This window comes from Paramormyrops kingsleyae, chromosome 25, assembly GCF_048594095.1.
Source record: "Paramormyrops kingsleyae isolate MSU_618 chromosome 25, PKINGS_0.4, whole genome shotgun sequence".
In the NCBI taxonomy this organism is placed as follows: Eukaryota; Metazoa; Chordata; class Actinopteri; order Osteoglossiformes; family Mormyridae; genus Paramormyrops; species Paramormyrops kingsleyae.
In genome coordinates this window covers 24,803,478-24,831,354 of record NC_132821.1, presented here as the reverse complement: position 1 = coordinate 24,831,354, position 27,877 = coordinate 24,803,478, and the positions used below count along the sequence as shown (strand labels likewise).

The 27,877-nt window shown below is 46.3% G+C and overlaps 1 protein-coding gene and 1 long non-coding RNA gene across 2 annotated transcripts in view; one reads left to right on the top strand and one right to left on the bottom strand.

Annotated features, from left to right (window-relative positions):
• Positions 1–27,877, top strand: part of nr3c2 (nuclear receptor subfamily 3, group C, member 2) — a 64,652-nt gene that overhangs the window by 8,068 nt on the left and 28,707 nt on the right. The window lies entirely within an intron of this gene.
• LOC140583087 (uncharacterized) lies at positions 11,583–13,271 on the bottom strand. Its single transcript, XR_011985878.1, has 2 exons — positions 12,628–13,271; positions 11,583–12,392 (listed from the first exon to the last, which is right to left on the bottom strand). It is a non-coding gene; the product is annotated as an uncharacterized lncRNA (long non-coding RNA).

Below are 27,877 nucleotides of genomic sequence, written 5' to 3'. Positions count from 1 at the left end.
CTGCGTTCGTTGTGTGAATTTTTGGTGAAACATGTCAAGTGAATGTGGCTAAACCTGTTTCGAACCAGTATCTTTTGCTGGGGGGGCACACCGTTTATCTTGTTTAGGCTTGTGTGATGTTGCAGTTCACTTGGCTACCAGTTTACTCTGCACCTACCCCTAGCGCTCCATTGTGGCTGACATACGTGACTCAGCAATTTGTATTAACACAGAAACTGTTGACTGTAAACGGCTCAGGCCGTGTGTGTACTTTTCACAGTAAGTCAGGCTTATTTTAGTTTGTTTAGTCTCAACCAGGAGTCCTTTTGTGGATTAGAACACAAACGATACCGGTGTCCTTGTTTTCGTAAAGGCTGGGCCGGCCTGTAAATGGAAAAAATCAGTACCAGAGGTCCGTCCACCTCCATTGGCACAACAGGGCTATCCTTGTTTGACTTCCATTTCCACGACTGTTAGAACGGACGCGAGCAGGGGGTGCTGAGGACGGCTATACGAAGGAGCCATGGTAGCACCTTAAAGCTGCGGTTTTAATGTTCGCTTGGCTCTGCTCAGGGGTTTGGTCCTTGCCCCTATTCATGGCCGCCTCAAAGGTTTACAGTAGGTGCGGGTGACCGTGGTGTTGTTAGGTGGGCCCTGGCAACGAAGGCGAAAAAGGCCGCGTCCGGCCGGCCCACTGGAGGAGAGAGGGGAATGATTCCATGTTCCTGACAGCCAGCTTGCTGGGAAGGTCCTGGCAGAGCCCGTGCAATGGCTCCAGGGGAGAGGCAGCTGAAGAAACAAAAAAGAAGAGAGCATCACCTCAAAAGGAAAGAACTCAGTGCTTTGGAGCGCGGCCAAGCGCTAATGTTCTAAACTGGGATGAAAGCGCATATTCCTCCAAGGACCCTGATAGGCACTTAATCGTGTGTCCTTATACTAAATTAATGGAAGACATTGATTTGATTAATTCAGACACTGCTGGATACAAATATCCAATTTGCTCCAAATGTTGGTCCACGATGGCCTTCAAGGTATCGCTGGCTGACAACTCAGGGAGAATGACATGGTAAAGCCGTCAGTACTACACCTCCACCAACGATTAGTAGGAAGACTCTTGGAGTCATTGGTGTCCACCCTTGCTGGCAAAACTTTTGGCCTTCATCTTGGTTTCATATAGACTCAGGTGATTGCCTTCTCTGTGGGTTCCTATGTTAGGTCTGTCTGGATGTCCCTTTGGTCATGGTTACCATGACATACTGCTTCTAGATCCAAAGCTGTTTCCTATTTTTAATTTTTTTTTGGGGGGGGGGGGTTGCTTTCCAGTTTCACCTAAATTGTCTGTTCGGTTTCTGTGGCATTGTTGCTGATGGAGACTGGTGGGGTGGGGAGTAGGCATGGTGTGAAATGCAATGACAGCTTTCAATAATCAGAACAAAAACAAGAGCAATCCAGCACCGCTGCTGTTCGGACACCTAAATACTGTTTTGTTAAACAGGACTTTTGCAAACTGCATTTCAGAATTTAGTGATCAGAGAAGAAATTTGCTTGCTGTCATCCAGGCATTCAGGAAATGGAGCTTAAGTCACAGAGGTCCCCATTTTTTTGCTCAAGTCATATGAGTGTCAGGATTCCAAAGACCAGTATGTCGACAGCAGATATGACTGGATCAGATAGCCAAGAATATTCAGCTGTTGTCTGAGATTGACTACTGATCAGTAGTCGCAACAAACATGATCACATGATAAAAAATCTTGCCAACATAGAAAAAACTAGAAACTAAGCTAAACTAAATTAGACAAGTGAAACAAACGAAGCAATTTCTATTTGTTTCAGAAAGCATTTGTAAATGTAAATAGTGTGTTTAACACAGTCAGGGAGGCATGTCTAAGTCTTTCTGGAATGGAGACCCTGAGCAGTTGTCAGCCACAGTCCCATCAGGTCCCTCCGCTACCAAACGACACCATAGTCACGGGCAAACGTGCTCTACATAGTGTAGTGTGGCGGTGCTTTTCATCACGTAAGAGATTTGAAACCTCTGCAGCCTCCCACGTACATTGTTATGAAGAGCCGCTGGGCATGCCATTAAACAACAACTGTCGCCAGCCAGGAATGGTGAGATTGGGGGGGGGGGGGGTGTCCTCATTTGAACTCTGGTGGCGTTCAGGAAGTGTTCACGTGTGCTGCGGTGTGGGTGTGTCCTCCTTTCACCTATGGCCTGGCGCCTTGTCACCTCAGATAATATGTCCTGATAGGAAAAAGCCTCCCCTAACTCCTCTATCTTTCTCCTTCAGGTGGAGTTCTTTTAACACTAAGGGGTGGAAATTTATGTCAAGCCTTACCCTGCCCCCCCTTCTAAGTTCACCTAGGAACTTGACACAGCATGACAGGTGATCTCACCTCACTCACTTCTTTTCCCCAAATTATATATTTATGTAACATGGATGAAACTTATACGTAGTTTACAGTTCAGGATTAAAAGATGATATATTTTTTTCCTCATTTCATCAAGTTGCTAATCCCATCCAGGGTCATTCTGTCATATTATTTATTATTGGGGGAATTGCCGTCATGTACAAGTTTAAGTAGTAACATATTTAGATTTCCCCCACAAAATATATGCACCTATTGTTAAAGTGTGCAACACTCTGCAGACGAAAATAATAGGCAATATCGCAGTTTTATACGCGAGTGTTTCGGCCGTACATTTATTTACAGAAAAGCTAGTTCTATTGAATTTCAGGGGTCCTTTTGACGTTGGCGGAAACAGCAGCCATTTAGGGAATCACTTAAAAAAATTAATTGTTCCACTTCAATGGTGAGCAAAGTAGGTCAAGCTTAGCAGGCTCAATTAACGGGAAGGGGAAACTACGGAGCTGTGAGCTCACTGCCACACACAGCGTCGCACAACACTTACTGTAAGCTGGGGCGTGTGTCATAAATCTTTTTAAGATGAAAATGTAAAGCCTCCGTCCCAAAGAAATGTTTAGCCCCGCACGCAGTGTCTCCCAGTTGCCTCGTTTCGACCTGTTCGCGTAGCCGTGAAGCGGTTTCGCGTGCTCGTCATGGCGCGCGGCGTCCCAGGGAGGAGATGGTGACCCGGCGGGAAGCTGCGGGGCTTGCGCGTGCCTCGAGCCTAAAACCTGTCCTAGAAATGAGACCGCCATCCTTGTCGATAAACCGGAACTGGCGTCTCCGTACCGGCCGGTGAAGCGGTCGTTTACCGGTAAAGACAACAAAAAAAAGTTGCGTAGTTGTTGCAACCCCTGGCTATTTGCGTTGACCGCGCGGCATCCCAGTGACAGGACAGACTGGTTACTGTACACAGGCAGGGCCGCTGGTGCTGGCCAGGTTTTTTTTTATATACTGTACCTGGCACCCCGTCAGTGCCGCCATGCCTGCTTTCATGTTGCCTGTCCGCCGTTCTTCCCGCCAGCTGCAGAGCTTTTTTCCGCCCGCGTTCCTGGCTGCCGATTTTTTATACAAAAAAAAAAAACAACGTAAGAATCCCACGCAGATACGGCGTCCGCCTGTGCCACACGCTGCTTTATTTCTCGGTCAGTTTTCTTCTGCTATTTCAACATTTTCAACAAGCTCAGTTCTCTTTTGTTACTGTTTGTTTTATTAACTGCAAAAGCAGAAGATGTTTGTCCAGCTCTCTTGGTAGTAAGATGCAGATATTTTATTTATATCTGATTTTTTTTTCTTGTTTTTTTAAAATATATATTTTGTTTGTTTTTTATATAGTTCAGCTTCAAATCATTTTTTTGTCTTCAGTAATGCAGATTGTAGGTCCATTAATCCTGAAGGTCGACAGGGTCTCCTAAGGTCATAAATCTTAGTGCTGGTTGCTATGGTCACGCTCCCGGGCAGCTGCAAAGTCCTGACCACTGCTTTACAGAAGGAGCCCGCGTGGGCAAGAAAGGTGGCGAGATCTATGAGGGTGATGGGGTGTTGCTGTGGACTGCACTGTACTAACTGGGACCTCGAGTTGAATTTCAATTTATTTTACATTTGCAGACGCTGGTGGTCCTTGCATTACAATTATACATTATTTCCCTTTTAAAGGCTTTTAAAAACTGACCTCATTTAACACCTCTGTCTGACACAGACAGAAACTTCTGGAGAAAAAAATATACACTCTGTGTTTTATATTTTCATCTGATGCAAATTTATGTAATACCCATTACTGTATAAATCTTTCTAATGCATATAATCATTTAATCCGTGCTTAAGGCATAAACAGGGCCGACATCTGGAGTCAGAACGTGGGTATTTTTGTGGATAGTGAGTAAACATTTTGCACGCATGCAGTGCAAGGCTTCCAACTCCGGGTGTGAGTACAGCGCTCATGCTCCGGACCTTGCTCTGGGGAGCACGCTTCTGTAATCCAGCTGCTATGTTTTTTTTCTTTTGTTGTTGTTGTTGTTGTTGCCATTCCACTGAAATCACGACCCCATTCACCTCCAGGGGGCGGAAACCCAGATAACTGCCATTAGGCAAGTTTTAATTGCTAAGTCAGCTGCATGGCTGGGGGATGCAAGTACCCATTTATGCAGCAGAGACACAATTAGCGTTCGCTAATGCAGAACGGCAGAGAACTCGGCACAGGCCTCGGCGGCGTTAGTCCTGCCCATGGCTGCAACCGTGGGCCGTCCCGGCGTCTTGATTCTGCAACTTCGCAGAGGTTCTGCACCGTACCCCTCCCCCAGCCCCCTGCGCCTGCCGAGAGGGGAGCAGCTCAGCTGACCTATTTTTCCGCGGTGGGCTAGCGGCAGCCTCGGCTCTTTCCCCCCTGCCCCATGCAGGCTAGTCGTCAGCTCACATGCACGCTGGCGTTCATTAGGCTCCGACAAGCGTCCTAATAGGCCAGAAGTGCCGTTTCCATGGTGAGGAGCATCGTTACACTCGGCCCGTGCGTCCGCTACCAACAGAAGCCATTGTGTTCTGTGAGTCCGACGGGCTCTGTTTGTACGGATGTCACAGTAGCTGTCAGTCGATGTTTGCAACATGTAGGCTTCATCCTGGTCTTGAATGATTAATACACATGGAGCCTGGTTCTTCTGCCTGTGAGTCATTTTTTTTTGGGGGGGGGGGGGGTCATAGGGGTTGTTTTTCGCATTTGTTGGTGAAGTGCTTGGAACACCGAGAGAGATTTCTTCATTCCTGTCCTCTTACTCACTAGTGGCATGCAGATCGTGGATTTCCCCCTGTCTTTCTTACGTTTTAAGAGAGCTGCCTGCAGCGCATCTCCCATCCCGTGGGGGCGGACATTCACGCGTGCCGCCGGCTTTTCGACAGGAGTTCCCAACGGAGCACAACATTTTCCCCAGGCCTCTTTGCCCGGGATCTCTATTGAGGAGGCCATCCTACATGACTCTGACCCGAAGTGGAGGCTGGATGTTCCGGCCCAGCACCGGCGTGTCATATTCTGCACAAACATGGAGGGTCACGGGAGTGTCCGCTCCCACGGCCGTGGTCCCGGTCTCAGCGTGCGGCTCTGCGCTGTTTTCACAAGCTGCCTGCTGAGTTGTTCTTATTTCAGTGCAGTGAACTGTGCGTCGTAGATGCTCTTCGGTGCAACGGGGAGCAAAATGCTGATCTAGCAGCACTGCGTGCTGATGAATAATATAGCGATAGGCCCAAAACTTCTGTTTGAAAGTTTTATCGGACAACCAAGGGCCATTTTTAGTTGGCTCCCTCTTTGTGAGGTGATGCTTCTAACTGCGGGCTTGTCAGCCAACCATCTTTCCGTTTTCGGTAAAAACTTTTTAAAATAAACTCTAAGATTTTAGATGGAGGTTGGGGGGGGGGGGGGGGTCAGAATTTGAATTTCAAATAAGCAGCTGCCCTGGGAATGAACGTCGTTTCTGGTAGACAGCAAAGTCTCCATTTTTCTAAAGAAAGGAAAGAACAATTTATTAAACGAGTCTGCAAGTTCACCCTTTCTGCTCTGCATATTCTCCATGGCTGTGCCCACATCACCTGCAATTAGTCTTAAATCACTACCATCTCTTTGCCTGTAAATAGGGTGCTGCCCCCATGTGGCTCTGCTGGGCAAAAGCCAGGTCCTAATGGTGAGGGTTCGCCACTCGAAGGAGCCCCGAAAACCCTTAAAATATCTGGGGAAATTTATTGAACTTGCCGGTGTCGTGCCAGAAATGAGGCCTTCTACTGTCGGTCACTGAAATTTCTATGATTTTAAGCTGGGGTCCGTCACCCTGTCTTGAGTTTTTTTGCAGGAAGACGGAAAAAAAACAACAAATATAACATAAACAAATATAGAGATGACTTCTAGACTTTTATTTAAGACTGAGGTTTATTTGCTGAAGTTCTTGTAGGCGCCAAGCGCTCAGACCACCAGAGTTGCTGCACAGGGAGGAGTCAGGATGGGGGGGTTGGGGCATCACCAGCCTCTCCTGTTTTTGAGGGCTTGGGGTAACTGTGGAGAGGCTGCAAGGTGAGCCCAGTCGACCGTCTATGTGAGCACCCCTGAAAAGGACTGCTGAGTCAGTTGGCCCCTCCCAGAGAGTAGGGTTTCAGCACTTTGCTAAAGTGGGCGGCGTTCTCAGTGGCCACCCTCATCTCACCCCCCCCAACCACCACCATCATGAAGGCCATGCTGTCACATGGGTAATGAGGCAGAAAATAATGCCACACGTGATCCTTCGGGGTGGGGCATGGTCCCGGGGGCCTGCCGGTGCTTTCATGTGGATTCTCATAGCGTGAAAAGTGTTGGGAGGGGGCAACTCCAGAGACAGGACCGTCCTCCTGGGTGTCCGTCTGCATGGCTCAGACTGGCCATTATAGCTGTCCCCACCCCCCCAAAACACGCCCACTGGAACATGGGCCACTTTCCGAAGTCCGCATCCAGTGCAAGACCTCTGCTGTTTCTTGGTTTTTTTACACTTTACAGGGCTAGCCTGTATTGCGTCGTCGCATTCGACGTGCATCTGCAGGCTCTGCAGCGCTGTGCTTCCCCTCCCCACGCCCCCGCTGCTTCCTTTCCCCATGTGGCTCCCCACAGATACCCGAGGGTAGCGCTTGATGGATGTGACGCTCCGGCCGGCTCCTGATTCAGTTTTCTGTCTCCGTTATTAAATATATTTTAGGAAAGCGTGCCCATGTTGTTTTATTGCTTCGGCACCGCGAGCTGCTTAAACCAATTTGTTATACTCAATAACTGAGTAAATAAGCCTATATAACCATATCCTGTGCATTATATATGAAATATGTAATTTAAAAGTTATTCCGGAAAGGTCTAATTTTCTGTAGACTACATTTATATAAACTTTAATACGCTAATGTGGAGAATTTGCTGTTGTGGAAGATGGAAGGTAGGTCAATGTGCAGGAATTGCAGTGGCATTGTTGGTTACACTCCTTCTCCGTGGTTGTGTTCGGTCTGAGGTGTGGTTGTGAATAATGACCGCGTTGGAGGGGATACCACAAGGCCCCTGAACTCGCAACGCCGGTGGCCTGGCCGTATGGCGCCCCGTTAGGATAATTGGCCCTTATGTTTGCGGGAAAGGAAGGGCTTTCATTAGGTCCCTTTTCCTCTCCTGTAATCATTTTATTGCGGCCTTTGTCCAGCCGGCACTGGGGGGTCGCTTCAGGAGGCATGCGCGACGTGTGTGGTAGACCCAATGCGGGATGGGGCTGGGCAGAAAGGTCGCTACATCACCTCAGGGTCGGGCCAACATTTCCACCCTGTGAAAAACAGCCTCCGTTATTTTGTGGGGGGGCACAATTGGTATGACTATGCATCTCTCTCCCCCTCCCTCCCTCTCTTGTGCTCTCTCTCGCTCTCTGTCTTTTGGAGGCAAAAAAACTGAAAAGAGTGGGTTTATTTTTGGTTTGTTTAAAGTCACATTGAAGGGTGTAGAGCTCCGCATTGTGTGCGGCGTAGGGGACGGGCAGGTCGCGCCGTTCTGTGCTGACTCCCGAGGATGCGGTCTGTCCGTGACTCGGCGCGGCCGCGGAGGCCTGTCAGTCGGGATCGGTGCATGGACGAAAATCAATGGCTGTTTCTTTACCGGATCTGGGCAGCCGGCCGTGCCGCATGACGCCTGGACCTAATGCAGTTTGGGTTCTCAAAGCAACATATGACACGCTCAGGGTCACCAGGTACTCTGGTGTTTAAATGTCCTGCACTTCCGGCCAGAAGATCATCTCCTCCATTCCCACAAGGGCGATGACATCATGTGTATGACATCATTTTAGTACAAATATTGAGCTAGTTGAATGGCTGAAACTAACTTTGGAATGTAAATCCCCTTTCTTTAATGCAGCTGAATATCATCATTATTATTGCTGCTGTTAATATATTTTTAATGATTTTTTTTTTTTGAATGCGCGTAGAAGACACCTCAAAACCGTATGTGAATTCAGTCAGTGCTGAGTAAATGGTCATGTCTTTTGTACGAAAGCTGTTTAAAAGAGACGTCAGTAAAACACGTTATGTCTGACATAATTTCAGGAGTGTGACACTACTGTCAATTGAACGTATGAAAAGAAGCTTTAAAAATGTTTTTTAAAAATATAGTGTTTCTGTGTCTTTGAATGGAGGGTTTGGGCCTATTTTATTTATACTGACGGTTGAGTATAGCAGAACTGTATCCATAGATATCCTGCGAAAGTGTTGCTTGTGTGGGAGATCGTGCCTTCAGGTTCGGGACTTTGACCAATCACATGCAACTGGGACGAATTATAATCGCTGGAAGCCCCTCCCCCACCCCCGACTACCTCCCAGGAAGCTGCATTTATCAGAACTGCTCTCCTGAGGTTCTTTGAGGAACAGACCTCCCCATTTCCACAATGCCAACCTCATGGTTTATGTTACACTGTTGTCCGCACCCCACCCCCGGAAAAATGCTGACCACACCCTCCCCTCACACACACTGACTGCACCCACTCCACACGCGTAAACACACACACACACACACACGCCGTCTGTGTCTTTTCACACACATGCATTGTCCACACCCTCACAAACATGCCATTCGCACCTTCACACACATGCTGTTCATGGCTTCACACACAACTCCTGATCACTGTGTCATCTCTCACGCATGCATGCATCTTGGACCTTTTGCGCTTTAATGAATGAGTATGTTTGACAGAGACTTGTGAATGCTGGTAGGTGTGTGTGTTTGCATTTAATATTTCCTGCATATTACACATGCAATATTTTTACATTACAAAATTGTTTAATTTTTGCTTAATTTTTTTGTCTTTCTATGACTCCTTCATTTCGGTTGCAGATATGATCTGCCTGCAGCATTAAATATGCAGTGTAATCTGTGTCTTGTGTGTGCAAATGAGAGCATGCAAATCTATTGTACACATTTGTCCATACCATCTGTTCATATAATTAATTTAATTTTAATTGAGTAGATTAGATGTCCTATGAATATGCAACAGGTGCTGCAGATTAGGAGTGAAATTGTTACATTTTGTTTCGGGAGACCCGTCTGAAACGAAAGTGAATTCAGTTCATGGGGCAGGTTTTAATAGGGCAGATGGGGTCCAGATTATGGGGCCTGGTTGTTCTGCACTCCGCTGAGCGGTCAATCAAGGCTAAGAATATCCTCAGCACAGATCTTCTTTATTTTTTAGTCAAATCAGACACAACGTAAAAACTAACAAAAGCTAGAGAATAAGCTGGAATATATGCAACGGCAATACACATACAGTAGGTGAAAAGTAAATGTTGCTAATGCAGTTTAGGAATTATGTCATGCGTATGATGTCATTGCCCTACTGGGACTGGTGCAGGTGATGTATGTGTCATTCTCAGGGATTCTGGGACATTACGGGTAAATATTAAAATAGCCTGAATATCTCTGTAACTTTGAATCATAAAAACGAGTATAATGAGCAGCGCAATCAGTGAAGTTTGAAGGAATGTTACGAAATTTGAGAGTCAACCGAGAATGCTGTGTGTTTTTTTTTTTTCTTTTTAAAAATGCAAGCGTTGTGTTAACCATGACCCTGATATTTGGTTGAGTCTCCGCATCCCTCCTCTGCAGCTCTGCTGTGATTAATCTCGTTCCGTCGGCGGTGGGCTGAGAGGGACCAGCCCCTCTCTCCTCCTCGAAGTGGTAGGAACATGCTTGCGTAAAGTGAACAGCGTGAGATCAACATCGCCTGCTAAAGATCTAGCGATCCAAAGCCCTGCATGGTACATCGCTAAGAGTCTTCCCGTTGACTCACTGTGGTCCCGGAAAGGTTCCCGTTGCACTATTTGCGGAGTAGAGGTCACCCTGGGGCCTTGGCTGAATTCCACCACTCAGCAATCTCAATCTGGTCAGCTAATATCCACCTGGACATGAGCATCTTCACGCTCTGACCTCTCGCATTACCTCCTCTCCCCTGGTTTCAACCGCGACTGCGGATGGCGCCGATATCCCCGTTTATACACGGTGAAGCAGTGACCGATGAATGCGGTGCGGACTTCTGGTCTTGTGTGACTTGGTATTACTTTTGCTGTTTTTTTACTTAACTAATGAGGGTGTAGGTGCAGGTAGGTGGCGCCAGGGTAAACTTCTGTAAGGCAAAAAAACATATAAAACAGACAGTGAGCCTTTGTTTGGGGCCCCCTGCTGTTACTGTACGTTCCTGCCTGAACAGAGCAGTGATGCGTTTAGTTTCAAACCATAGCGGTTCTCTGGCTGCATCCCAGAACGTATTTGGCGAACACTGATTTCAATGTATTGTGGGAAAGAAAACTTATAACTGAAACTGAAACAAGGTAATTAAAAAAAAAAAAGCCCCAAGAGTCTTTGAGCCTTGTTTTTTTTCAGTATTATGGAAGTATTGTGGAATTTATGTTCCAAAAATGCAATCCTGGTCTTGCGTTTGGTGAAGTTGTGCGTGAGGTTGGGTGTGACTGTAAGTCCGGGTTTGCTGTTAGCATACAGCCACATCCCTAAATGTATTACAAACAGGACCAGCTTTCTGAGTGTCGCACGCAAATAATGTGTGGGGCCTTTGGTAACTAGGTCTAAAAGGATTTGGAGTTCATTGATGATTATCTTGTTCTGATAAACTCTTCGGGTGTTGCTTCTGTTTTTGTGTTGTTGTTTGCTTTAGTATTCGATATTTTGTATTCAAGGAAAAAAATAAAGAAGACTTCAGCTTCAGCTCCTCCTTAATAATTGTCGTCCGAATCATGGCAATGGAATTTGGTAGCCTGACGACTTCTTCACAAATAGCCTGTTTTTGTTCTTTTGTGTATGGAAGTTCCCTGTAATACAGCCATTAGTCAGGTAGTGCTCACCATCGAGCCGGGAAGGGTACACTGTAAAAACTAATCTATAGAATTTACCCAATAAATGTGAGGTAACAATTTGCATCGACTTTGGTGGGGTAGATTTAATCCCATATATTGAGTATAAACTATCTGAAGTAAAAAGCTATTAAATACTTGCATAAATTGGGTAACAATACCTCACATTTATGTATATATTCAACAGCTACTTACTCATTAAAATTAGGTCAAAATTATCTCTTCAAATCAAAGTTAATTAATATCAGTTAATAACAATTACTTATTCAGAGAAGGTAAAATGTACCCCCCCACAATAAAGACATTCAGATGGTTCATCAGATCAATGTTTTTAATCCAAAAAATCCTATGAAACACTCACAATATAGTGCAGCACAACAGCTTTACACAACATTTCAAGTAATGAACCTGTTTTATAACTCACTGATCTATCAAATGTTGTTTCAATAATGTTGGATAATAAAACATATCCCTGTTTTAGGACATCCAGATCAGAGCGGAAAAGAGAAGTGAGGAGAGAAGGAAGCAGAGAAGAGAAAATGAAAGGATTAGTGAGGAGATCAGAGCAGTGCTGGATGTCCAATCACATTAAGATTTTCTTGTATCTAAACTCTTAGACTAAACTCTTTGTGTCTCTTCAGATTTACACAACAGTGACTGACCAAATCTGTGGTCCAGGTACATTCATATAACAAATAACCGAACAGCCTTGTTTATATGCAGCAATGATGCACCAAATTATCAAAAAACACAGAATAAAGTGCTAAATAAAGTACAACAGCTTCACACAACAATGAACGAATTGACTTGTTTTATAACTCACTAAGATAACAGTTTCAAATGTTGTTTCTGGATAATTGGCTACTGCAAACAACACATACCACTTATTCTATTTTAAAAATCAAAAGCACACACAAACTCCACATGGTTGTTTCTGTGCATGTACAGTATCAAATATCTGGATAAAGATAAAACAGAACACCAACATTCTTTAGTTTTTGAGCTTGCTCTCACTCTCAAAGATAGGATGAGAATAAAAGAAACAAACAAATGGGGAGGGAAAGAGGGTAGAAGGAGAGATCAAAATTCTTCAGGCCACTTTCTATTGGTATTCCTTTTCTGTCAATCTGGGGGGAATCACAGAGCAATGGAGTGGGCTGAGATATATATATATATATATATATATATATATATATATATTAATATTCATGCTTCATATAATTAGCTTCATTCCTGCGCCTATTCAATATATTAGAAAAAGCTGGCGTTGACTAGTTTCTAACCTTAAAACCAGCGGTCAGACACAGTCATGCATGCGGACTAATCTTGTAAAAAGCACACCACGACAGCATTTCAACTTACCGGCAGTTGTGCAGACGGTGAAAGCCCGGGACACAACAAACCGATGGCAAAGAACTAGCAGTGACGAAAGCAGACGTGCCGTTGCCTTGCGTTGGCCTGGGGTCAATTTGTTTATTTGAACACATCAAACCGACGCATGGAACACAATAAACCAAGTTGCCTGACCGACGCGACGTTGCCCAACGGCCGACCGTCGGCTTGATGTGTCCCGGGCCATGGTGATGCCAGCGAGTCCAGCGACAGATTCAAACTTTAATTTCAAGTAATGGCATGTTAAACAAACGAACGCCGAATACAAGTGAAGTGTAATATCTCATAATTAAAAAAAATATATACAGCACTCCTATGTAAATAGCTTACCTTCACTTCTGCTGTTCGATGGCAGCCAGAGAGAGGATCCAGTGTCGCCCACACTCACTCAAAAACGCGGGGTGACGCATGCGCAATTTAAAGCAAAAAAAACTCACGGTTTGGGGGTATATTTTACTGCATTTTTCTATGTGATGGTTCTTACTGTTGACGAATGGGTAGCATATGTAGAATTTACCCATTACTTTAGAATTCGTTGGCTGGCTGCAATAATCATGTAAATTTTATATGGTTTCCACAGATTATATTTACCACTCTCCAAAATCACTTTTTTCAGTGTATGGCTTATGGGGTATGAGGCCGGAAATTCTCTGGCTCTTCTCAGAGTTTTGTTGCAGAAGCCAAGAAACCTGAGGTGGGTGCCACTCGGACTTGCATGGGGGTGGTATGGGGCCTGTGGCTTCGTCCTGTAAGCTGAGGCTCCGGGCCATTGCGGGAAGCCGGGACTTCCCTTGGTAGGCAGTAGCGGGCTATGGGCAGTCTCTGTTAGCCAACAGATCAGCCTGATATTTTGTTCCATCCTCGTAGCAGCACTTGTGGTTTCATCCAGTAGGACCCATACATTGCCAAAACAACCAAGATTATTATACCATGTAGAAAAATTGAACTAGCTACTGTAAAGAATGGTTTCGGGAGGCATGGTGGTTCACGATTGCCTCATACCTTCAGAGTTAGGGATTTGATTTCCATCTTGTCCCATAGGTTGAATTGGGGTCTCCGGTGCCCTCCCGTGGTACAAAGGGATGCAGTTAGGCTTACCAATGCCTTCCAGTCGCCCGCTGTGTGTGACAGTCTGCTATCCCAGCTCTGTGCCGTGTTGCCCGGGATAGGTTCCAGATTCCCCCGCGACCTTGTTCAGAATAAGCGGTCAGAAGATAGATGGATTAAGTACGTTTCTGCGCTCCTAAGTAAATGACTAAATCGAGGTCAAACATTTGTAGACTTCACCAGCTGAAATCACAAATGGTAACTGAAAATGTAAATGAGTTAATGATCATAGTGATAAATGGATCAGCCCATGTTAAGTGAAGTTTGTTCCTGTACATAAGTTTGATGCCATGAGAGAGGACACGTTGCTGAATGTTGCTCATTATGGTTTATAAAAAAAAAACCCAAAAAAACAGAAGCGCTAGACGTTAATTTTTTTTCTTCCGTAATTTAAGTCCATTGAGCGATTATTACAAATTATAGGCTGCCATTTATCTGAAGCAGATTTATCAGAGCTTTCCCATTGAAGTCACAAGGCTAAATCATTGCATCAACAGTACAGCTACTCTGTTGGTACTCGTTGACTAGTTATGTAGTACGATGGATGCCTTTGTTTACTCTTTTGACCCAGAATTCCTGGCCAGTGTTGGTGTTTTACCTCCAAGTCAACAGTTACTGCTGTTGGGGGTGGAGATTATTAATAGGTGAAATTAGGATGATTGGTTCACCTAAAAAAGTAAAAGAAATCCTCAAGGCCAGACAGGGAACAGGAGACTGAACAGACTGTCACTGAATGCTAGCAGCAGGGTTTTTTTAGGCTAGTGAGAAACTACTGCACGCTGAAGTGGGCTAGTAGCCAACGCTGTAAATATTTCGCGATAGCCTCGATCACTGCTCTCTGGGCATATTAGCATAATGAGAATCGTGATCGTGACATTAAAGTTATCGACGACTTATGTGATGACCTAAAATACACAATTTTGGCCAGCGTGAGAGGCGCTCAGCGCAAACACTTAACACTTGAGAGCCAATGTAAATATCATGTTGATGTCAAATCCCATTTCTCTGTTAGATAAGTGCCTCGCCTCTTAGTCAGTTTGTTTTCAGATTACTCAGTAATCCAATTACTGCCTGAAAGCTTTCTTTAGCTATTCCCTTCACAGTGTGCGGTAAAGAGCACTTCTTAGCATGCATTGTGAGAAAGACCAGACTACCTTACTGCTCTGAACCTGCTGACTCTCCTCATGTCAAAGCTACTTTCCGTCGAAGGACATAAAACAGTATTCTTTTTTTTTTTTTGGGGGGGGGGGGGGGGATTCCTTTATCTGCGCTGCTTCTGCTCTCGATCAGTGATAAACTTGGTCCGTCCTTTCAAACTGGACGTTATTTAATTTGGCTGTCGTACAACACGCTCCAAGAATGTTTCCATTTGTCACGGTCGTATGAATGAAAAATACAGCTTAACTCTGTGTTTATCGTTTCCCTGTAACCCACACGGCCTGGATACTTCGACTTTAAATAACTTTCAATCTTGCTCAGGCGTTGGCAGAAGAGTTTCTGTAGTTTTTAGAGGGACAGTGGAAAGATTCTGTTTGAGACTTGGCCCACGGGGCTTGAAGGGACTAATTGCCGTCTACACTTTGACGAAACGTGACTCTGCGCATTTTGACTAAGCAAAGGGCGTTTCGAGGGAGGAAGCTGGCTATGTTATATGCGTTTTTGAATCACCGCACCAAAAATTAATTGCATCTTAAATGGATGAGATTAATGACGAGATTTTTTCTTTTTCTTTTTTTGCATGCAGAATCTGCTGCGCAGATGTACATGTGACAAGTACTGTTTATGGTGGCACCTGTATCAGAGGAAATTCCAGAAAGAGGACAATAAGAATCACGGGGCTGGATTGGCATGACCTAACAGGTGCCAGGCCAGTCCAGTCTGCCCAGACCATTTATAGGCTGAAAGTCAAGCAGTCATTAATGTCTATAATTATGGATATTTAGAAACAGTGCCTTTAAATTTGTTTTAATTTCTTTACACAGTCAAGGATAGCATTTTTTCCTAGTGTTTTTGGTTATTTTTTCTCCGTGCATGCAGCAGTAACCGTTCCATTTAGAGTGCCATACTGTATCTCTACTGACCATTCCAGTCTCTCTTTACAACATACGAAACCAATTATTAAAATATTAAGGCGTGACACGGCACGCTTTTTTGCGTTCGGACCTTTAGAGGAAGGAACCGAAAATTCTTTCCCTCCTGCATGCAGATTCCGAGGCAGAGGAAGTTGAGCTTCACCGCTCTGTCCTGTTTAGCGCGGGCGCAGACATCACAGGACGTACGTGATGCGACGGCTGCGGTTTAGTGTGAAGCTGATTGGCTTATAAGTTGCCGGGCGCCATTTCCATTTGTTCTGCGCGCATTCCTTTCGTTTCGCTGAAAACCGAAATGTTTTGAACGAGTGGTTCTCACCCCCCTCCCTTATTGTTAAAAGAAGTGCTCTCCTGACTTTCGTAGCCACAGGTAAATAATGGTAATTGTTCTGAGGTCACCCTAAGTCTTGCCGAGGCAGCGCGGTGCCGGTCTGAATGTGTAACTGACGCAGCGCGCAGACAGAACGCTGAGGCTTCGCTGAGGCCTTAATAAACGTGTGAAGACGGAAATGTAGCGACACGCCCCCACATGACACATACCGGCCCCCCTATCCACATAAACATACCCACCCTCTCCAGCATAAACATGTTGACATACTGACAGCCCCCCTTGCAGAAACATAACAACCTCCCCCCCCATAGAAACATTCTGATATACTGAAAACCCCTCTCAGACCCCCCCCACCCCCGCCCCACCGAAACATCTGCTGTGTGTGTGGGGGGGGGGGGGATTTGCCCAGCAGAATGAGATACAACAGTGCCTATGATTCTCCAACTAATCCAGCTGAGAATAACAGTCCTCATTCTGTCTTTTTGTTGCCTTGGACTGCTGTCTCTTTGGAGCTTACTGTACATGTCGATAACCTTGCAGGACACTGAGGGCTTAGCCTGAACATTAAGGGTTAGGCTGAACACGAAGGCCTAAGCCTAACACTACATTCCATGGACCTTCCAATATGTTCAAGTGTCCACCCGTCCAAGTTGTAGTTTTTCATGGAAAAGAAAAAAGAATTTTTTCTCTCCTGTACCTGGCTTATGTGGGTTTACGTCGTGATCTCGTCTTGTGACACTCACAGGGCTGCCTTTTTTCCAACAATTATGCAGAATAACTCTGCGTGGGAATCGCAGGACACTGTGCACAGCGGCGCGGACGAAACGTAGCAGGAATTTCTGCATCTGGGGGGATCTCGCTATCTGCCCCGTCACCGTAATGTTGCTTGAGCAGGACTGTAGATGCCTAATGAGGCGATTGACCCCCCCCCCCCTTTTGGAATAAACACTAGAAGGATGCATCTGTGTCCATGGCTTGGAAGAACTTACTTTTCACGACAGTGTGTTCTTCTGGGGCCTGGCAAGAAAAAACACACCGAAATCTGTTCCCATGCCTCACAAGCATCGAAAACATGAGGAGAGGCAGGAGAGAGCGAGAGCTTTTCGCCTGGCTTTCTGTGGACTCTCCTTCTGAATGTCCTTTTAATTTCCTGTTCTTTTTTAAAAGATAAAATTGTTCATTGCATGCACTGAATGTAGGCTTAGGGAGCAATTAATAATCCTGTCTATTATTTTTTATGTGTTTGCGTTTATTTAGCGTGTTTCTAAAAAGCGAGTTGCATGCATCTGAAGTGCTTCTGAATTAGTAGGAAGTTAAATTAGTTCTATCAATAAAATGTCAAAAGGCTGAAATATACTGTAAGTAAGATGTGAGTGATTCGCTTGTGGCATATCAAAATGGCACGTTAAAAAGCTTCAGACACGGGTGGGGCGGGTGGGGGGGGGGGAGTGGAGCATCGAGAGGAACAGAGCTGTTTGTTTAGGAGATGGCTAACATGCAGCAAGGGGCTGTTAGCATTGATGTCCACAGAGTAGCTCATCTTCACCGTGAAGGAAACCGTGGAAAATTCCCTCAACCAGTCGAAGGGAGTTAACAAGTGAGTAGCGTAAGACATGTCTAGACAAGACTTTTCTTCATTCTATAAAGATGATGTCGTTCAGAAACAGTGCTGAAGAAGACATCAGAGAGTATAAGTGTGCATTTGGCACTGGAGAGTGACACCCTGGGTTTTTAGCTGAACGGGAAGCCGATCCGGTATTTTTAGCCTACTTTCCTTTCAACCCAAGGTCCAAACTGGGTCCTAGGAAACCTTAACACCTCAGATACTTAGTGATACGTCACCTTTTTAATTTTTTACAAATATGATGTTCAGACATCAATAGGCTTAGTCATCCTTAACCCACGCCTCTCTTAATTATCTTATTTATTAAACAGGTTAATCACAGGTTATTCCACTCAGAAAACCAGTCATTCCGGGTAACCTCCTGCACGAGACAGCTGGACTCCGGCCACGTCTGGGTGCCTCTGTTTGTCTCTACGCCCACGTTTTGGACCAGAAGTCGGCCCCTAGCCTGGCATCTTCCGCTGGTTTTCAGTTTGACATCTTCGTCCATCTGTAAAAATGAGTAAATATGGGTTAAAAAAAGGAGCTACCTTCGGTAAAGCGATCATATGAGCGAGTAAATGTAAAATTTATGCCCTGACCTGTCAGCTGCTCTGGGGGATAAATGCAAGAAATGAATTTATGTGTCACTGTATCTCTGCACGGTCGCCTGCTTGTCTTTGAGTTCTTTCTGGGAAAGGCCTACACGGTCTCGTCCCTTCTAACGTGACGCTTAATCTCCCCTGTCCATTTTTAATCAAACTCTCAGTCTGAAAATATGCTTCTGCTTCTGCTTCTACACGGCGCTGCCCTGTTAAAAATACCCACGATCCGTGCTGCCTGACACTCGATTCATTTACAAACCGGACGAATTGAACCCCTTCGAAGGTTTCAAGTGAGAAGTTGCTGGTATTCTGCATGGTGAAATATACTGTCATTAACACAAAGTAAATCCACCATCTAGCAATTATTATTATTCTCATTCTCAGTAAAACTGTGTGTGTATGTAATATATGTATAAAAATATATGTGTATGTGTGTGCATGTGTATGTATGTGTAATGTGTGTGTATGTATGTATGTATGTATGTATGTATATATATATATATATAAAAGCATACAAGTATGGAGTCTGGCATCATTTGCATACATTTAAACATATGGCTGACACGGCGTGAGGCAGAAAATAAATACTTAAACAAACAGTGTAGCTCCATTATGAAGAATGTCCTAGATATTCTGGCTTCTATATGCTGGGCTGAGCAGAGTTCCATTTTAGCAGGTCTAATGCTGAAAAGCCTGGTGTTAGAATTCATTAAAGTGTGATGTGACAAGAATTAAGATGGTGGTTAATCAAGGGAGATCAGCTGGGAGCCGCAGCGCTTGGCTCATCTGGACAGAATTACTTGATTACCGTTACTTTTATTATATAACTCTGCCCTGCCTCCTGTCCAGCGTTTGTTGTTCCGTTACATGGACTTTCTGTACAAGGTGCAATTAATGAATTCTTTATTTTAATGTAACTGGGGCAGGACTGTTCTTCCCCCTTCCCAGAGCTGCTAGTTTGGCTCGTAACCGCGGCGTATTCTTCGCCGCTTACGGAGGCCGGAGTGAGCTTCCGAGCCTGGCTGGCCGCTGGGAATCATGGGAATGCTGCTATGCAAGTGGATGTTTTGCGAGAGATAAGGAGACGATAGCCAGAATGGGCTGACACCGTAAACTATTTAAGGCTCTTCTGCCATAATCTCTCGTATTGAATCCTGTACTATTGACTTATCCCCAAATTCTTTTATAGAAGGGTAACATTCAATTGATTATAAACATTAGATTCCTGCTGTGACAAAGGTAGAAATGTACTGGCTGGGGTTTCCACATCGCAGATGCAGTGAAATATGCTGGTTTCTTTTTAATAGAATGTTTTTTTTTTTTTAAGTGTATTTGGGACAATAACAGTTATTGTGTTCTTCAGAGAAACTCTCATTCTACATCTGCTTTCCTACAACAGCCTATTATAGTTTTTTTCTTTAAAAATGAGTCTGACATTCTAAAATTGCATTTGAAAGGCGAATCCTGCGTTTTTTTTTTTTTTGGAAACGTGTGATGTGTAAGAATACAAATGCAAATATATATCACTTTTTCGTAATACCAGAGCAACAGCAAGGGAACAATAGTATTTTATGCAGCATTTTGGATCGTGGTAGAGGCTGTACTAGAAACAAGTTTATTAGTATAAGATTTGTCACCAAACAGCTTTGATTTCAAAGAAAGGATAGCATGCGCTGTGGTGGAATTATTATTTAAATGATTTCAGAAAGCAAGCATATCAGACAGGATGGTAAATTATGGCGTCTGTTGTGGTATGAGCAGCCAGTCGGCGAGTGTGTAGATGAAAGAGGGGATTGTTTTATGGCATGTATGGAAGAAGGAGGTATAATTAAACGGAGAGTAACCCTATCTCGTGTTTGAAGCCCTCCCCAGTCTTTAGCTCTCTTTCCAGCTGCGAATTTGAACTAGCGTAAATTCAGAACTTTTTTTATTTTTATTTTGCTTGTAATTTAAACAAGACTGCTAGGGAAAAAGCCCCCCCCCCCAACACCGGCGTCTAACAGAGGACCTCTGTCCTTCTGCTGGCCCCCGTTCTGCTGGTGGTTTTGTTAACCTTACCGTATCTGGATCTCAGTGACTCGACCTGGTCCGGTCGTTTCCCCTGGTATTACTGCTAACGCCAGCTTCCACGTCCACAAAAACAGCCTCCGTTTAGTGTGTGTTCTTGTTTTTGGTAGCGCTATGATCTTACGTTATCCAACAATGACTTTGGATATAGAGGCGTTTTACTTAATTTATCCAGTCTTGACCTGAGTTAGTCACATCCCTGCAAAGGCCCTTAACCCCACACTCTTTGTGTGTCTACGTGTGTGTGTGTGTCTGCACTCATACTTGCGCAAATGGCAGATGAAGCATCACTTCGCTTCTTGCGTATTTATGGTTCATCATCGCCCGGGGAGACGCGTAAAGGCGATTCACAGAGTGGCGTCTGAGCAGATCTGGAGATGTCAGACCTCTCTGATTCATCTCACAGCCGAAACCAATCTAATGTGCCTCCGCATCCTCTCACCGCCAGCGTTTTAACTGTTTCGGGAAGAACATCAAAAATGAAGCAGAAGGAAATATAAAGTAGCCTGAGAAAATTCGGAATTGAACGCACCTTTGGGACACGACTCTGCTTTCTGTTTTAAATCAGGACAGAAAAGCAATTGCTGTTCAGCACTTTCGAAACGCAGCAGCCTGACCTGCATCTTTGGCCGCTGCAGGGTTGGGGCGATGGCCCGGGGTACGATGGGGGGGGGGGGACGCCGGGGGTTAGCACATGCGCTCCTGTTATTTCAGTTTGACTGGATGTTCTATTTTCGTCTTTTCTTTCGGTGCTCCGCGGCGGTGTGGTGTGGCCCGGCTCTCTGACAGGTGTTGTATTGTCCGCCCGCTGACCATATGGCCCTAGTAATCCTTGGACGTGCAAAAAAAAAAAAAGAAATGAAATTTGAAAAAAGGTCAGATGCAAGGACACACTTTGAAGGGCGTGACGCATCCCACTGGTGTGCCGTAACGTGTTGTTCCATATCTGAATCATGCTAAATAATTTTTTAAATGTTCTTTATTATTGTTGGTATTATATCGTAATCTGTACCTAAACCTTAAAGTGGTTTAAAAGAAATGTATCTTTTGTGGTACTTGTGAGGAGTCTGATTTACATGGCAGGCAACCAGACTGAAGGTACATATTAAGGAGCATAAATCCACCATCTGATGATTAATCAGCCATTTTATGGAGCCATCATTCCATCGTCAGGATTGGCCGCTCGCTGGATAATTATCTCAATTCTGCTGTCGATTTTCAGGCCCATTATTTCCCAAAAAACAATCAGCCTCTGTTCCTTGGGTAGCAGAATCGTTCTCCATGGTTCTGTTGGTTATTTGAGGTTTATTTATTTATTTATTTTTAATTTGCTCAGGAAAATTATTTCTGCTGATCAGTCAGTGACGAAATAACTTGCCAGTATGTGTAAGACAAAAAACGAGCTGATATGAGTTAATTTGCTTTTTAATCTTTATCACTTTTTGCCTCTGGGTGCTTTCCATAGAGAAGTACAGTCCAGATATTTTTTATTCCGTGTATAGGTTCACGTAAAAACCCTAGATGCATTTATTCTGTCAAAATGTTGAGTTCTCGCGGATGAAACGGCAAACGCCGAAACGCGCTCGTGTATCTGGTTGGGGGGCTGTTGGGTTGCCCACTGTCCTCATTTTGTAGGCCTGTCATGGTCACCCAAAGCCTCTGCATGCATGATATGCCATTTCAAAACTTGAAAAAACTGCAATTGGCCCTTATTTAATTATACGCCGTGTCTGAGAGATAACGACAAGCCCCGCAGAACGCCCCTTGCATCTAAATCGTCGAGCATGCCAGCTGCCTGACTCCCCTGTGCACATGCAGTCAAAAAAAATAAAAAACAATAAGTAGCCTATCTCTCCCTGTCATCATTCTGGATCGCAGCTGTTGGGAAAGCACAACATTAAGTACTATTATTCTAATTACAAAACGGTGCAGGAATAACACGTTTCGTGCGTAGGGTGATTTTCATCTACGGGTACCGATAAGCTCGAGCTGTAACTGAGCTGAAATGTTTCACCATGATATATAGTGTGCCATCTAAAGGCTGGGGGGACGCTCAGGGGATGTGTCCAACCCCCTGGGTCTGGGCTCTGCCGTGACCCATCAGCGCGCTTTCCGAGTCGCCTCTCCCTTGTGACAATCCCCGGCGTTCCCTCCGCCATACTTATCGACATTCCGGATGCTTTCTTAAACCGACAGGCGACAACTTCAGCTCAAACTCGGGAGGATTGTTCTGGGTTATTTTATTTTTTTCACGGTGAGAAGTCCCTGGGCAGCGTGCGAGTTGCGGTCTGAGAATTTGGAATTCCAACTCCGAACTGGGACGCCCGGCGGGGAGCCTCCGCTGGCCGCTCTTGGACTAGGTGCGGGCAGCCGCGCTGCCAGGGAAGGGCCGCGCCAGATCTGCATGAGTAAGCAAGACGGGCCGGTGGCGCTGAAGCTGTCCTCTGGAAGGGCTTGAGGGGGGGGCGGGTATGGGGCGTGCCGGCCTAGGTGCCGCCGTTCAGACTCGACTTCTGCGGCCCTACCACCCAAATCGCCCCCTGCTGGTGGATGGGCAGATGCTCCATCGTCCTGAGATCCCAGATGTTCTTTCCACCTTCTCCCCCTCACACTCTGAATATCCTCACTGGATGCAGTGCTTGACTCCGAAGAGTGATTAGCTGGCTCCCTCCCTTGGGAAAGGGGGGCAGGGACGTGGGTGGCTGTTGTGGTTTCAGACTTTGGTAGGTCACCCCGGTCCTCACTGGACCGCTCGACTGGGATGCATCACCACAAGGGGCCTTGAACGTTTACCGCTGTGTGTCCTCCTGCGCGACCGACTCACTGCAGTCAGAAAGAGCCTGAAAATCTCCCGACCAATGTGACAATAAAGAAACCAAACCAAAAAGGCCGCATGAGGGTAAGCTGACGGCAGGTGTGTCTCTGGTCCCTACACTTTGCGTCATGTCTCAGTTGAGGAACATGGGAAATCAGGAGGCAGGAGATGGATTGCTGCCAATTGATAAACAAGAGTAGGGCTGGTGCCCCAATGTCCTGGCTAAAATTACCCACTGTGGACATGTCAAATCTGGCCTCCTAATCATCCCCTATATCTAATTGGTGAATTCTCTCCTGCCCCTTCGCCACCGTAGCCACCCTGTGGTGAGCATACTGGCACAGAATGGCTGGTGTCACGTCGGCCCGGTGGGTTCTACACTGGGGGTGATTTAAGTGGCTCCACCTTGGTTCTGTAAAGTGCTCCGAGTGTCTTGAAAAGCATAATATTAATGTAGCATTCATTCATTCATTCATTCATTCACTCATTCAGGAGCAGAAAAAGATAGAATGCATTGTTTTTAAAAGTCCTGCCATCATTTTAATTAGCATGCGGGCCATGCACCCTCCCCCCAACTCTGCACCATTATAACCTTTTTCAGGGATGTTTTGTGGGATGTCAACGCGGACGCAGAAAATGTGACCTTTTTTACTGCCACAGTACATTAATCGCACAAATCAATTTTGGAGCACAGTGGAGATCATCATGATCACCCCAGGCGCGCCGTCGTCTGTGTGCGGCACACGCCTCGGGAGGTCTGACAATATTTGGAAATGGTGGCAATTTAGGAATATATATTACTGTGAAGGGAGCCCAACCCGGAAAATGTAATTGTCGGGGGTGGTGCGGTCCGAACAGGACAGTGCACCTTCACAAGGGCTGCATGCAAAGAGACCTTGCTCTGTTACAGATTATGGCGCGGAAATCCTCCGCATAATATTCTGTAAGCGGCTTTTCTGCTGTGTTGTCCAGCAGTGCATTCACCCCACTGCTCCCCCCGCTGCTCCCCTCTGCTGCGACTCAGCCGCACCTGCTTGACAGACGTTGGCATCGCTGTACTTCGATTGTCATGTCAGTGCACCTTTCCTGGGTCTTAACTAGAGGTTGACTTGCTTGGATGAGCGTTACCTCCTTAGTCTTGCCCCGCTTCTGCTTTTTGATTAGACCTGACCGTCGACTGCTTTGTGCCGTGCTTTGCGTGCGTTCAGGTGTGTCGAAGCTTTGCTGTGTGTCTTATCGTGCGTCGGTGTGCGAGTCATAGAGTATGTTGATCCAAGCTGGGTGATGTATCTCGTGGCTCGCGCACACTGGTGACTTGACTCCTGGTGCAACCAGGGATTTGTGGAAAGTCGGAGTCAATCTGACGTGGTCCATCTCGCTTTCCTGTGTGCCTTCGCTGTCCTGAGCCAAGTCTGGAGGTCACTAGAAATTTCAGACCAGCTTGTCACCATCAAGCCCTAGGTTAATGGATTTAAATATTCATGAGCACGGGGGCGGATGTTATGTTGATGGAACAAGATGGTATGAGAGCGGTGCATAAGTTACCCAAGCAACTAAGAACAAGATTTGGACATTAATGAAACAGAGTTACTGCAGTTTTGAAGCAGGTCTGTTTTTAGTCATTCATATTCCACTAAGCCCCATTAACAAAAATTAGAAGGACACCATTCAGAGGTCCTTCGAATGGTATCTCTGTATTCTGTTTGCACGATTTTGCAGTGCAGGCTGTTTCACCACTCTCTTGTGTATCGTTGCACAACTCAGCTCACCGAAGTTGCGTACTTGGGATTTTACTCCCGAGAATGTGTCTAACCTTTCCTGTTGATGACACAATGTCAGACTTTTTTTTTTTTTTTTCGCTTGGGTTTGTTGGTTTTCCCCTGTACTACTCTGCGTGGAAATTGACGCAACATCCAGGACTGCGTCCCCTAAACAGTCGACTCGTATTCCAGTTGGCCTTGGCCATGTTTCGTCAGACACTTTCGCTTTTCACTCGGCGGTGATTCCAGGAAGCCGGCCTCTAAAAATAGCCGTCACGGCGGATCGCTAAATGATCAACTAGTGGGAGTTGATGACTTATTCATTTAGTGAGTAAGAAGTCGTCTCCATTGAGGCCCGTCATTGTTGACGGGATTTCCGCTGAGGGAGCATCCGCGGAAGCCATTTGGAAAATAGAGGGGAAAAAAGGACAGATTTTGTTTCAGGTCTCGAAATTGGTCTTCAGTGACCTCAAAAATGTGCCTGTGAAATCTCAGGAGACGACGAGGAGGAGGATGAGGAGGAGTCCATGCATCTGCGTACCAGAACCTTTATTCAGAGGAGAAACTCCCCTTCTTCCACATCTTGTTCGTTTCGCTTGCAGGAGCGCGTTTAAACCCAAGCACAGCGGCCCGTGTAGCAGATTAATTTAATAAACGGCGGCACGCTCCCAGCGGCGCACCTGAGACCCTCCTCCTCCCCTCTGCACGGAGAGCGGGCCGGCCCCGGTCGCGGTGCCGCGGTAATAAGCACCTGTCTCGCCTCTCTGAGGCCCTCTCCCCTGTCCGCAGAGATAGATGCATCTCTCCCGGTAATTAAGTACTGTCGCTAAGGCCTGATGGGGGAGGAGGTGGAGCTGCATTTCCATCACAATGGCTCGTGATTGTCATTGCGCAGGACATTCTGGGCTCTGGCCTGGTGGCGGTTGCCGGGCAGAACTTGAGTGGGGTTCCGGAAGAAGGAGGTGCATTCTGTTCCACCTGAGATGGCTGGGCCAGGGGGGAGTGAGGAGCTGGCGGCAGAGTATTCTGACCTTTCTCGTGTGGACGCTGAAGGCCTCGGGTGTGGCACGGCACATGAGGTGCAGTCCCTCCACCCTCGCAGTCCATAGCCACCGCCTCACTATGTGTTGACGTAGATGACAAGCCTGTCACGGCGGCAGCTTCGTGCTGCTAGCAGTCCTGTGAACAACATGCCCCCCACACATTAGGGCCCAGGTGCTCTAGAACCTGCAGATCTGGTTCCATGTGACTCCCCAGTCCCGTTCTATGAGGCAGATTGAGAGCGGAATCGACGACGCGTGGCAGTGTTAGCGTGCCAGTCAATTAAGCGCCGAGGTTCCCAGCACCGCTGTCATCGGGCACTCGGTGTCACCTTCTGTGATGTTACTTAAAAACCCGTTTACCCGTTTCAGGATGTTTTTCACCGTGATAAACGTGACCGTTGCCGTGCGCCGCGCTCCGTGGCGGAGAGGGGCGTTGGGTCGCGATCGGAGTGTGCAAACGAGCGGGGCGTGGCGCGTCCTGCTGGCCGGATGCGGAGCAGATGTGGAGCTGAATGACAGCGTCCCCAGTGTGTGGCTCGTGGGTGTTTGCGTGGGTGTTGGGGGGGGGGGGGGAGTTCTCTGTTCCATGTGCGTGTCAGTGTTTACACGGAAACACTGGATCTGTTAAAAAAAAAAAAAAAAGACGTCTGATCTGTCAAAGGTTTAAAACTGGAACTGAATGACAATGAAGGATTGCATTTCTGTCATATGTCAGTAGAACAATCTGGAACACTCCCCCGGGGTCACTCAATACTGCCCTTTTAATGTAATCTAAGCATTTATCTTGATTATGACAATAAAGCTGCCGTTGGCTTATTTAATCTTCTGGTCGCCAGTTTTCCATAAATGGCGTATGCATATTCGACAAGCCACGACGATTTAGCTGTGCGTTGTTATGGAAATTTTTACATCCTGACGTAAGGAAGGTGGCTGTGTGTTTTCGAGAGGATAGTTTACCTTTGGGCACGTGGAACTAAAAAAAAAAAAACGAGTGGGTTGGAAGTGGGTGCGGAGATAATGTTTAGACTGTGCCATTAGCAGTCTTTCTGTTCCTCTGTTTATTTTACCTATGCTCCCCTGAATTCCGAGGAACACGTTGTATAAATATTCCCGGCTGGGATGGCAGCCGGTGTCTGTTATAGTGGCGGTTGTTTGCCGAGCTGAGAGCAGAGTTCTTCCAGTGAGTTTTTGGTCGTGCCGATCCGAGTCCACTGGGCCTCATCCCCCAGCCCGCTCCGAGCTCTCTCTCATCCATCTGTACGCCTCTCACACGGCGACTCCCTTCCTAAATTGACACCCCTCTTTTTCCCTGGAAGGTGAGCCGCACACACACTCGTTGGGACACCCGTGGTCAGGTGACCCCTCCCCCGCTTCGCCGCGCGGTGGTCCGCGGCGTTTATAGGCTGCCCGGCAGCGGCGTCGGGGCACAGCCACGCATTCCATCACACTTTAAAGATCTCCGCGTGTCTCCCCGTCTTTTCCAGCTTCCCCTCCGAGCTTGGCTGACCCCTGGCACGGACCTGCTCTCCCCGTGTTTATCCGCGACCGCGAGCCAGACTGATGTGCTGAAGGCGGTGAGAGCCAAACTGCTGCTCCGCTGTTTGCAGTACAGCGCTGGAACTCTGGGGGGGGGGGCTGCCTTTCTCACCCCCACACTCTCCGTGGAAAAGCGCCGACACGCCGTTTCAAACGGCTCCGGCATCTGATTCAGCCCATGTGTTGCGTTTTCTGATCCGGCCTTCGAGCCCCTTTGAATTTTGCAGGGGAAATTCTTGAACACTGTCACCCACTTCAGGCGG